The sequence below is a fragment of the Lissotriton helveticus genome, chromosome 5_1 (genome assembly GCF_964261635.1).
Source record: "Lissotriton helveticus chromosome 5_1, aLisHel1.1, whole genome shotgun sequence".
Lineage (NCBI taxonomy): Eukaryota > Metazoa > Chordata > Amphibia > Caudata > Salamandridae > Lissotriton > Lissotriton helveticus.
This window is the reverse complement of record NC_136065.1, coordinates 1,272,107,681-1,272,120,388: the sequence shown is the minus strand read 5'-3', so window position 1 is coordinate 1,272,120,388 and position 12,708 is coordinate 1,272,107,681.

Sequence of the window (12,708 nt, the reverse complement as noted above, 5' to 3'; positions counted from 1 at the left end):
ATGTGTTCTTCTTAACTCCATGTTCTGGTTTCTAAGAAATATATAACGACCGACTGTTCATGAGTTCCACGTATCCTGAGGTACTATAAGTTCATATTCTGGATTGTCTAAACATTGAGAGTTTGTTATATCCAATGTGCCACTGTACCTAGCTTGCTAAGGGGTTTTTGATTACTAACGTGAGTTTTGGGACACCCTAATTCGCCGAGGTTCCAATCCTCTGTCCACAGTTCTGTGTGAGAACAGAAACCCTGCGACAGGGGCACCCCCGACCCTTGCTGGAGCTTCATCACACTTGCGATACAACTCCAGCAATGCGCCACCTTTACGGCACAGATACATCACGCATCTGTGCTGTTTTTGCCCCATGATGCGCCGCATTGTAAATGCAGCACACCATAGGTGACGGAACAGCGGCACAGAATGACTAACACATCCCTGGTGATGCGCCAGTCATCATAAATCTATCCCTATGCTTCTTATCTTGTTAGAGATGAACCGCAATATGTATCATCAAAGTTTTTTGCATTTCCTAAATAGCGAACTTTAAGGAATAAATAGCGATTCTTTACCATTCCTAGTTTGCGATTAGCTATTTGCTAATTACAAATTACCCATTCATTTCCTTCATTTCCATAGGGCGGTTGGACTCACTTTTAGCTCGAACGGCTGAATGGATTTCCACGAAACTTGGCAAAATTGTAGGGACTGGTAGCCCGATGTGCCTTTGCTATGTCTCAAGATATATGCTCCAGTGGTTTTTACGAAAATTAACTTTGAAAAATATATATTGGGCTACATTGGCCTATATATATGTTGGAGCCCAAATGTAGCCCAATGTAGCCCAATGAAGCCCAATGTAGCCCAATGTAGCCCAAAGATGGCCGCCAGAGACAAAAAAAACAAATGTAGCCCAAATATCAGCCAGATGTAGCCCAACTATAGCCCAGTGACAGAATGACCAATCAGCTTCGCAAACCTCCGTTAGGCGAAGCGGAGCGCTGTTACAGATATATATCTTTTTTTGAACGTTAATTTCTCAAAATCCACTGGAGCACATATATTGAGACCTAGCAAAGGCACATCGGGCTACCAGTCCCTAATATTTTGCCAAGTTTCGTGCAAATCCATTCAGCCGTTCGATTATTATTATTATTATTTTTTTTTGCCCCGCGGGGCCCTTTTAAAACCTCCACATCAAACCTAGGGGGTCAGCGAGGATCTGCTATGCCCCCTTATAGTTATTTCCCCCTTTGTTTTGGCCTCCTCTTGTCTCTCGATCCTACCGAGAGACAAGATGGCGGCCGCTACGGACTTTTTGGAATGTTGACAGACGCCAGAGAACCAATCAGCTTCGCTTCACAAAGCTCCGTTGCGCGAAAAGTACGCGTCCTGGGACGCTGCCCGGTCCGCTGTTACAGATATATATCTTTTTTTAAACGTTAATTTCTCAAAATCCACTGGAGCACATATATTGAGACCTACAAAAGGCACATCGGGCTACCAGTCCCTACAATTTTGCCAAGTTTCGTGCAAATCCATTCAGCCGTTCGGGCTAAAAGTGAGGCCAACCGCCCTATGGAAAACTCAATGTTAAAAACACGTTTTGGGACCCCCCTTTTTTCTCGGCCCCCCCTTGACGAACCCCCCCCCAAATTTTCAAGGGCTGCTCAGAAACAAAATGTGCCATTTTCCTGAAAATTTCAGCCAATTCCGTCCACAAACGCCAAAGTTATTAGACATAGAATTTTCAAAAATCCCATAGAGAAAAAATCCTAACTATATATACCTACTGGCGACCGCCAGTAGGTAATATATATATATATATATATATATATATCTTTCTCCATAGCTGCTGTTTATATTTATGAAGAGTCAGCGTGACCACGTGTAATTCCAGTGATACTACAAAACCAGTATTCATGTATGTATCTTCCTAATACTATTGTCAGTATCTGTAATTTCTATTTGGGTGATAGTATAGCGCACTTTATGGAAAAATTCTTTGCACTCTTGGGTGTTTGTCCATCTCATCTCTGGTATCTATCCCTTATCCGTATCTGCCCGCACAACCTTTGGTTAGAAGTATCTTGGACCTATCTAACACTCTAAGTGGATTACTGAAAAGCCTCAGACATAATTGAAATTCTTCTCGCTGTAGGTCTCCCCCCTCTCCTCCTCCTTGAGTATGAGCACACGTACTTAGTTATAATGTTTATATAAAGAATGTTCGGATGCTGTAGATGCAGCACACATACTTATCCTATTTTTAATCTGTTTGCAGATGAGAAGATCCCTCAGTTTTTATATGAATATTTGTATGCTTATGTCGGCCCTGATGAAGGTGATATAAATAATCTGTTGTTTACCGAAACGTATGTAGGCCACATACATCTCATAACCTTACCAGAGGAGACCATTGGAAATCAGGACTAAAGCAAAACACAATATATGGGATTCCAAGCCATCAAATCACTGATGATAATAATTGATATTGTCCCTTGCATCTCAGATGTTTTGTTCTGTTTGTTTTTTTAGCACTTTTGCACAGTATGAGAGTGATTATGTATGAGTATATGTGATGGTGAGATAGTTAGGAATGAGTGTTTTGTTTTGGAGAAATCTGAACTTTTTTATTGTCTATGGGGGTGTTTATGAACTTTCTGTTTGAATTGTTGTATATAATAAATGTGTCTAACAATGCATTTTTATACGTCACAATAATGAGTTTAAAAAATCCTAAAAAAAAACTTTTTCTTCCCTTTGAAAAATGATATTGTAATAATAAACAATTTGTTGAAAGAAAAATAAATACAATGAAAAGAACATGATTGTTTGAAATTCTATATGTGTGCAGCATCTATTAAAAAATAGAGATTGATTCACGTGAAAAATAGTAAAGGTCAGTTTAGAGGTCCTTTATTGCTTCATCCTATTATTTTTCTCCCTCCTCTAGACCTAAAATTAAATTTGGGAGTACCCTTTCTCAGTTTTCTTTATTGGATTGGTGTCATTTTTGCTTTTTTTGGGGCTTTTTGGAAAATATTTTCCTCACATTTGGTGATTTATCATTTTTTACTACATTGATACAGAGGATGATCTGCAGCTACACAACTGTAAGTCATGTTTATTTTGTTTGTTTTTAGTGGGAAATGTCATATTTTATTATTTATGTAAGTGTTATATGATTGCTATTTGGAATTGTGTATTTTATGTGTTGTAATTATTTGACCTAATGGATTGAGTTGTTCTTTGAGCTTTTTGGTGGGTGAAGTTTAGATTTTTTATATAAATAATTGATGTGTTGTTGTATGATATCAGTCTGATTTAGGATTGGAGTTTTATTTATTGTTTTGACTAATGTAATAAAATATGATGGGTTTTATTTCTCTTAAACATATTTGTAATGTAGGTTAGGACTATGCTTTCAGATTTCAGATTTTAATGATTGCATTGTTACTTAAAACCTTTGCAATAAAAGAAAAATCTTGAAACACAAATGCCATTTCTGTGATGCCTACCAGAAACCTCCATAAACAAAGCAGACTTAGTTAAAAAGCCCAGTGTGTGAGCAAACAGACACTATACATAAAGCAAGCAGTAAAAAGTGAAATACCACAGGTAATAAAACCATTATCTTTTTTTAATTTTGAGTTTGTCATATAACAGGAAGGGTCTTCATGATGTGCCATTTTTAAGAGTTTAGATGTTTTGATATCTTGGTATCTTGAGATGCTGTAGGTCATAGGGACACCGTTGGTTTAGTTCCACAAGGCCCAGGGACTTCGGTGTAGGGATGTCCTTTGACATCGGGTTTTCCTACCGGGGCCAGTTGTGGTCAGGGCAGCCTTGGGAGTCACACTGCAGCCTTGGGAGTCACACTGCAGATGTAGTTGTGGAGTCCAGGAGGCGTCAGCCAACGCTGGACATGGGGTCAGGATTGCTGGGGAACCTTTTCTGGATCGTTGGGCCACCCGAACACTGAAAAACACAACAGGGATGCTAAGGGTCTATAGAAAAGAGAAAAGGAAGCTACAATGAGCTAATAAGTTCTTCAGTGATATGTGTAAGGAGAGCATGAAAAGTGTAGGATAATACCCATCAGCCCACCCACTGGCGGAGTCTCATCATCTGGGTTTTGTTAGAAACTGGTATCTGCTGAGTACCTCCCCAGTTGTATTAGTAGGATTACTAGCGACAGAGCCACCAGTGATGGAAAGCCAACAGAAAGTATAGGTGGGTTGAGGATGGAGTATTGTTGCAGTGCTAAAAGGAAATTTCATGAAGTGATAGAAAGATGTGTATGTTAAGATTGCCTAGTATGATGCCAACAAGAACACTTTATTAGGGGGGGTCATCACCCTGGCAAGATTTAAAGCAGCGTGAAGATAGTGTGTTATACAAATAGCACTATCAGTTGTGAGAGTAAGTGGTCAACATGTTTCAGCCGTCTCAGGCTTTCGGCAGGACCTGTAGGGATAACACTACTGCAACGATGTGGAGTGAAAGAGAAAGTGAAAATGACCTACCAGAAATAAGGTGTTTGTGTGGTGGTCTCAGTCGTCATAGACAAAAAACTCTCCCATAGATTAATGAGGAGATAGCCTCACCTCGCCTGGCACTCGCTCAGGTCAAAGAGAGGCCCCGCTCTGTCCGTCGGTGCCTCCTGCTGCCTTCTGAGCCGAGGGGAAGGTGAACACTGGCCAGGGGTGTCAGGTGCAGAGTGGTCAGGACTCGCTGTTCCCGGAGGGCACCAGAGTCCTTTGCATTGATTTCTTGTGGACAGAGCCACTGTCCTCTGGAGTTTTGGTCTTCTTTAAAGGCAGGCAGTCCTCCCAGGGTTCTGGAGGTCACTGGCTACAGGACAGGCATTGTCTTCTTTGCTGGGTCTTTGAAGCTGGAGACAGGCCGGTAGGGCTGGGGTGCATTCAGTAGATGTCTTTAGTCTTTGCTGCACAGCGTCTTCTTCGTCTTTCTTCTTGGGTCAGCAGGAACTGGCTTCGAGGTCTGAGAGAGCCACCCAAGTACAACATTTAAGTTCATTTTAGGGGAGGAGCAGGTAGGGCCAATGGGCACCTTTCCTGGGGGGTCTACACCCTCAGTTATGCCACCCTCCTGTCACTTTACCCTCTTTGAAGGTCGAATCTGTTGGAAATCGTTCATGAAATTGGAACTAAATTGTCCAACATGAATAACTCTGACTCTGTCTCTGCCTAAGATAAAGTTACTAAGGCTGCTGATGGGTGGCTCCCCAAAGTGGAAGAGGTGACTCAGGAAAAGTTCCCTTACAAGTAAGTCTTTGGACCATCGTACAAACTTCTTGTTCTAGTTCTTGGGGTACAAGGAACATGGACAGTAATCAGTCTCACTATTTCCTGTTGCAAAGAAAAACAGGAAAGGGTTCAATGGTCACATCCAAAATCACTAAGTGGCCAATACTGTTAAGGAGGCCTCCATCAACACCTACAGGGTAGACCAATGCATCCTCTCCCTACTCAGGAGAAACTACCCAAAGAAGAGTACAGCCACACTTAAACTTTTAACCTCTTCCAGGGGTTGATGAGAATGCTATGTCCCCAGCTTTACACTAAATGCCAACTACATTGGATGATGAATCAAATGATGCAATATAAGTGTCAGTTTCAGCAAGTGAACCTCCTGCCGCAATATCAACAACTAAAGGCTCTGCAACTGTGATTTATCACAACTCACCAAGAGAACCCAAGTCAAATGAAATGATACCATTGAAAAATATTGTGCTGTATGAAAATGGCTCTGATTCAGATTTGAAACAAGAGAAATAATCCTCTCTCCAGTGAGTCAGCATTACAAATGGCTTTTTGTTTGTTGGTTCTATGACACATCCCGTTTTCCTCCATGGACATATATCTGGATTGCTACTTGAGTTCTCTCTTTTCTAATTCCAATGTGGATTCTAATGTTGATTATAATCTTGCTATTGGTACATGGAACTACATTCCTGACTAAACGGTGCTTTGGGAATTGCAGCACATTCTTCTTCTCATGGCAAAAAAAGATTATAATTCTGTGAACATCACTGCATGTTTAGTGCTAGTTGGTGTTGTTTGGGAAACGGTTCCTTCATATGCTTCATTGGACAAGGAAGATCCCAATCTCAATGTGAAAGTCACCAAGCGTTGTTTTGTTTTCATGTTATTGGCATCTTTATAGTCATTGATCTAACAACCCTAGAGAAATATATAATTACACTGAGTAGCAGCATTGTTGGAACCCGTCTATGAGTAGACATAAGAATTTCCAGAGAATGTTTCCCTATTTTAACAGTGATTTCAGGTCAGCTCCATCTGCATTTTAATATTCTGAAAAACCAGAAATGCTAAAAAAAGATCCTGATCATGACTCAAAGTTAAATTTATTCCACACAGTTTATTGATTCATTTGCAGAACAAAGTTGAGCAAATTTGAAAGAAAATATTAATGAACAGATTGTATGAGGGTCTACAATCAGGCAAATTAGAGGCATTAATATCCTATTCAGGGCATGCATGATTTCCAAACAAATGGTAATCCTAAATAAGACAATTCAGCAAACTATATGCATGAGCTTGGCATCTTTTCAAGATTTAAACACACCATTAATTGCAAACATTTATTTGACACACCTTACAGATTGGAAATGGAAAAATCACATTACTGGCAGTGATTTAACTGAAATTGTGAAGAATGAAACATACAAATTAACAATGTTTGGTTTAGATGGAATATACAATGTAGGTGTGCTATGTCAGAGATGGCTGTCCCATATGAGTGTGTGTGCCATGAATGAACACCTATCAAAGCTTAGCGATGATATGGATTTAAGTGATTTTCTACTGGGTCCACATCCTGTAAAAAAAGTTTGAAAAAAATACACTGTGATATATATGCTATAATAATAAAGCAGAAATATTCTGAAAGAGAAGCGGCAGAAAGAATTAGTGAAACTGACAAAGAAATAACAAAGACTACATTTAAAATGATTCACAATAGCTTTCAAACTCTTTGCAAAAGTAAATATACCATATCAAACATTATTTCTTTGCTCCCTCTTTTTTAAAAGAAATGTTGAATCTCCTACAACTAGGGTAGGCTCAGATGAGGGCAATAACACAGTTAAATTAAGCATTACACAAACAAAATACATTAAACTAATCCAACGGGAATCTTGACTGTTCCTGCGTCCCTTTAGGCCTTCCCGCCTCTGACATGTACTGTGGCAATGAAACACATACATTTATGTCAATACAGCTGATAACACAATATCTGGTCTGAGGTCAGAGTATTGTAGCATGTTCATTATTTATCCTGGTAGCAAGCAGAATGCTGTGAAGTTGTCCGACATCTATGATTTCAATTATAGCCTTGTATGGTTTGGAAATATGGGCGTGTTCCAACTCGTGCCCCTTTTTGCTCCCTGAAGATTATTTTCTGGGGCAGTGTGAGGAATTGGGTTGATGGTTGATGGGACTTTGAGCCCTTCTTAAGCAACAGCCACTATCATTGTCAGGGTGAACCACAAAAGTCACCAAATTAACATGTGCTTAACCCTCTGGTAGATTGGCACAAAAGCAGTCAGGCCTAATTTAGAGGTAATGTGTGAAGTATTTATGCAGCAATCAAACAGTAGTAAGGTGAAAAACAAAACACAAGGAAAAATCCAAATCCAATTCAGAGAAACAGGATAAAATTTAACAAATTATTTAACACTAACCGGAGATATGTAATTTCAAAGATTTAAGATAAGTATACAGCTATTAGAACATTCCACCCATTGAGGGCAGGATGTTCTAAATTAAAAAGGGAGAAACAGAAAGAAAAACATTTTAATGTTGGAGCAGAAAGCTAGTGCCGGTTATTATTACCCCTCAGCCAACTCATTATTTATAATGGATCTCTTAACATCCCAATGTTCTATTCGCCATTAGAAACATGTCTCTCCATTTCACTAAGCTCATTCAAGAAGGCTTTGAGGAGGATGCAAAGAGGTATTTATTGTTTTACAAAAATCTCCACAGTTGATCTTAAACAAGCACACAAGTGTAAAAACAAGAAGGCAAATATTTACCACAATATACAAGTAACTCTTCACCTGAAAAGAGGCATCAATGGTAACCTATAAGCTAACGTTTGGTAATAGTTGATCCTCCTGGGATTTCCCAGACAGCAAAAAAACATTTTTGAACATCTGTCTATGTTTTTCCCTGTGGTGGGATCCTGAAGTGAAGCACAAGATACTAAGAGTAAACGCAGTGCCAAGGATACCCTTGAGGCTCCTCTCACTGAAATCTCGGGAGACTGATTGTGAACAGGCTTTGTTTTCCCATCTCCCTCGGATGATATAAAAGGGCATCCTATATTCTTGTCCTATTTCAGCAAGATGAACATCTACAAAGTCCCGTCACTGATGGTGAGGGTGCAGCATCTAGAGTTGGTCAGTCTGGGTCAAAGGTAAGAGCCCAGTCTGCACAAGACGCAGCAGAGAGAGGCTAAGCTTCTGCAAATAATATATTCTTGCACAGAAAGCAAATCCGGTGGACTGGCTGGATATTCTAAAAGATAGTTCTTTCATCTGACTTTTTAAAAGGTATGCAATCAAAAACTGTATTTCTTTTTTTTACTAATTGGACTATACCATCACATACAGGGGTATCTGCCAAATGTAACACAAGCAAACATTTAAGCAGGATCTTAAAAGGAACATGGGGCCAGATGTATCAAAGGGTTTTACCTATACTGTGTCTATGGGAAAATGTGATCATACATATGGCCCATAGCAATTTCAAGCTAAATTTCCAAGTAAACAAACCATTCCCAACCAAGGTCCAACCCAAACCACCTCTTTCAACATAGTTCTTCGCAACTATTTAATGCACAGTCCAGCATAGGCAGTGTATGTGGATATGGTGGTCACCTGGCCATTGCCTGGATCAAAGCTATTGTACTGTATTGTACTGTATGGGGGCACATGTATATATCCTCAAGGAGAGTTATTGTGTTATCCCTAAAGGAGGCAGTTACCATTGCATCAGGTTTCCTTTATCAACTTGTTAGTATTTTCCTGGAGCAGTCTTTGGGTGCTTGTCATCTGAGTCCCTCATCAGTCTATCAATGTAGTTAATAATGCATAAGCCAGATTGTCAGATTCCCAAGTACTCATAATGGAGTAGAGTGCAGTGTTTTCCATAGTAGCACATTCATGGGCATAGCTTTAGGGGATGTATTTTGGATGTGACAACCCCCAAAATAAATTCAGTTGTGGCTTGATAGTTGAGTATTGAGGACCTGAGTCTAGTTATCTATATATGTGTCTGATTCTCTTGTTCTTTTTCTATTTTTGTGGTCCAAGAGTAAAAGTCAAAACAGTGGCCTCTGATGTAAAACAGGAGAGAGAAAGACAGATAATCATCTGTTGGCTGAATTTCTAAATGTCAAACATCATAACCTGGAACCAATACCAGCATCCCTGCTTGTCCAAATCGTGTAATACTAGGGAAACATTTTAATTCAGAGAGCCTCCATTTTCTTATTATTATGTATGAGAGCTCTTTTAAATGCTTGAGTTCAGGATGTGGGCCATGCAAGCACCTCTTATGGTTGATTTAATAGACTATAATGTTGTTTTATCTATAGTAAAAAATATGAGACACGTTTAAGGCTTACATAACCACTGACTTGCCTGTTCGTTCACTAATGTCATTATCGTTGAGGGATAAGCCATAGATGTTCATAAGTTCATGTTTAAAAACTAACACTTTTTATAAATGTCTGTCTATGTTTTGATATAATCGGATGTTCTAAGGCGAAAAGCTTCTGCATGTCAAAGAAATAAATTTTTTCGAAGAGTCTGTATCATATTTTAACATTATGTTTGTTGCATGGAAAACATGGCAAACATTTCCATGGCTTGGCTTGTACGTGGACTTTTAGAGCCAAGCCAAGGTCTGCTCGGCTTGCCCTTTTAGTTTACTGCATGCCCACCTCTAATTGTGACTAGGCCTGGGCGGAATATCAATTATGTCAGAGTAATCAGAGTCATTTAGTTAATCCTGTGTTACTTTTTTATGTGGAATTACCGATAATTCTGTGATTACTCCTGCTTGGGTAATTAAGAGTACATTTAGCAACTGTGAGCAGCTGCTTGTGCTCACTGTTCATGTTCTGTGCATTTAGCGCTATTTCTTAGTTCAAAATATATACTCACTAATATTTTGGACATGAGAGGGCATTTTTGTGCAAAGAAATAGTGCTAAACGCAGAATTACTCTTCTCACTTCTAAGGTAATTCAGCATGATTACACTACACTGAATTACTCGAGTTACGCCCACTATGTGCCTGGGGTGTACGACATAGGGCCGTCAGTCACTTAATAAAATGATTTGCAAAAGGCGAGGACTAGAAACATGCAGCCATGCCTACTTGTACCAATTTGACAACTCTACCATAAAGGCTTCTCATAGCAGAGACGAAGAAGAGTGCATGGAATAGCAATACATTTAAAATAAGTGACCCCTGGGAAGAGATTTCAGGCCGTTGTATTATATATTTCGTAGTCAAGTGTTCACAGGGAGAACTACCAGTCCCAGGTGGGACGGGAGGGGTGTAGCTTCTAGGGCAGGTGCAGGGGGTTGGGATGTAACACACCCTCATTTTCCCAGATTTTTTGGTTATCGGGTGTGGGGGACATGAGTCAGTTCTGCTCTGTCTTTGTCAGATTTTTGGTCATTCTCATTTCAGTAAGACCTTTTAACTTATTTTAAGCTGAAACTTAAATATATTTGGTGACTGGCTTACCAAACAATGTAGTAAATCAGCACTCAAAGAGTTAATTCTTGAATGGGTACCAATTTTACTACTTTTTGGAAGTCACAAACACTGAACTGGTAGGTTTGGAAAGTTGTGCCAGTCTCAGATTTCCACGCATACCACGGGCAATCAAACATCCAAAAGGGTGATAGGATGAATGCTTGCAAATAGTCTAATGAGTGGCATTTTCTCTGGGTAGCACTCCAAAACATAGTTTTTTTTGCCCACTGTGCCAGTAGACCGGGGCCATCCACTCCTCCCTACAGCTCACCCCTGTTTTAGTTGGGAAATTTAAGATTCACACCACCTGAATGTCACTGACTAAGTTTCTGTCCTGAGCACTTTAGAAACAACCTGTTTTGCTTTGGATGAACACTGACTTTCATGATATAGAAATCATGAGCTTGGCCACCACTAGAGCTAGATCAACACATTTGGATGAATACTTGTTATGTGTGTGTTGTGGGAATAGAGCCAGCAGATGTGTAGTAGGTTCATGTATCTCCAACTGACTAACCAGCTTTACCAGCTTGACTGCGAGCAGTACATAATATTGTGCCACCGTGAACTACAAAATCATGGGCATGAGTAACATGTTTTGAGATCTGCATCCGAAGTCTGAAGCAGAATGGTATATTTTCTGGAGTCACTGGCATGAGGAACATATGATGCTTGTAATTAAATCCATCAATATGAAGCAGGTATGCTGCCGACTTCCCTAGTCCTTATGTGTGAAATTGCTCTCTATATCCTCAGTCAATGTGACTTGCAGATAGTTTAACCTGGGAGCTTTTTCCTCAGTGTGAATATCTTCTGTTCTGCCATTCCCCAGACCTAAGAGTGTTCATATTGTCTGAGTTGCTGATTCCCATTTCTGTCCTCCAAGTAGTTCAGAAAGACCATATTCTATACCCACACCTCAAAAAGTATGTTGTTGAAATTCTGAGGACCCCTCACACCAAAGTCCAAATTCCTACAGATCTTTCTTTGTGAGTAAAACCTACATTGTTTCACAGTGAGACATCTGTTCCCAGGCAATCATAGCAAAAATAAATAGCTGCCAGAAGGGAGCCATCAGTGAGTAAGCAAACCTCTTCAGTTCACGTCTTCACCTGAAGCACATCATTTCTATGAGCTTGTCAGCTTGTAATGGGAGGCGGCTCGAAAGCTGATTATGGAAAAGTTCAGCTCTCACTGTTATTGGCTAGAATCCATTAACTAGTAGAATTATTTCCGAGAATACCTCATTAAACAGTCATACCACCAGGCATTGAAGTTGTGCCATCAAATAGTAAAGTACAAGGTCTGGAGGATGCAGCCCATCCCTCTGCACCAAGAAACACGGCTTGATCAGCCTATAATGATTATAATAGGTGGTGAAATATCATCTTCTTAGTTAGTGCTACCCTAAGACAAAAAATCTTACTGATTATCACCGAACCATTAAAGGCCCCTCACTCCTTGTGGGAATTATTCAGAAGGAGCTGTTTTGATGTATTGGAGCTTTTTACCATTAAAAGGACAGATTGGATGAATTGGGGCCATAAGTGAGTCCCAAGGCAAGAGAGACCTAGACATTAAATCACAAGAAAACCCATAGCCACACGAGAAATCCACATTGGCAAATACACATGGGACAAGGTAGAACTACAAGCCATAAATATTAATGTAACATTTGGAATCATTACAGAAAGCAAAAAAGGCAAATAATTAGTCAATTCAATTCAAAATACTCAAAATGCACATAAATGTGAATTATCATGGATCATAGAAGCTGAGCCCTGTTCTAGTTAATAGCCAGAACCAAATATGGTTTAGCATAAGGCAAATACTGAGTCAAGGAGCAAATTGCCATAGGGACTGCTCAGTTTTGTAGGCAAGAG